Source organism: Myotis davidii, unplaced genomic scaffold (genome assembly GCF_000327345.1).
Source record: "Myotis davidii unplaced genomic scaffold, ASM32734v1 scaffold450, whole genome shotgun sequence".
In the NCBI taxonomy this organism is placed as follows: Eukaryota; Metazoa; Chordata; class Mammalia; order Chiroptera; family Vespertilionidae; genus Myotis; species Myotis davidii.
Window position 1 is genome coordinate 2,282,617 of NW_006282385.1, and position 743 is coordinate 2,283,359.

Consider the following 743-nt stretch of genomic DNA (forward strand, 5'->3'; position numbering starts at 1 on the left):
GCGGGGGGGAAAAAAAGAGACATATGTAATACTCTTTGTAATACTTTAAGCAATAAAAAAAAAAGAAATAGACAGTCTCCTCAGAGATCTAGGGATCTGTTCTTAGGAAAAAGAAGAGAATCAGCCCTTTCCCCACACACATACTGAATGACCACTCTTAAACCACCATGAAGTGAAATCTGAGGCTGGCAGTTCGAAGCAAGGATACATCGGCACCGCATTGTGAACTGGACATCAAGAAGTGATGGAATCAGATCCCTGAGGCCTTTCTCGCTTGGGACCACCCAGCTCTGGATGCTAAATCCATCATCTTTGGCCTGAGTGTGTGCCGGGGTTCTATTTCCAGCATCTAGAAGGGTTCCGCAATCTGGAGAAGGGCTGTGTGTAACTTAATAAGAGTCCAGAGATGAAGCATAATTTTGAAAGGCATTTGGGGGGTCAGAGGAGCTTAGCTAAAAGGAACAAAGTTCTCCTCGTCTCAGGACCCCTTGCTATTTATTAACACAATTTGTCCTAAGGCGAGGTAGACATATACACTTCAAAAGGTAAGGGTTATACACAGTCCATTGTCAGATTGGAAGAATTTGCCTACGGCTGTTCAGGTGTTTGGCCAGTAGGAGGCAATAGCATGTAGATTGAAATGCCCTTATCTGTCTGGTAGCAAGCAATCATCCCTTTTCAGGTTTGGGGAAATGCCCTTGCCACTTCAGATGATTCAGCCCTTTCTGACATGCTTGAATTGG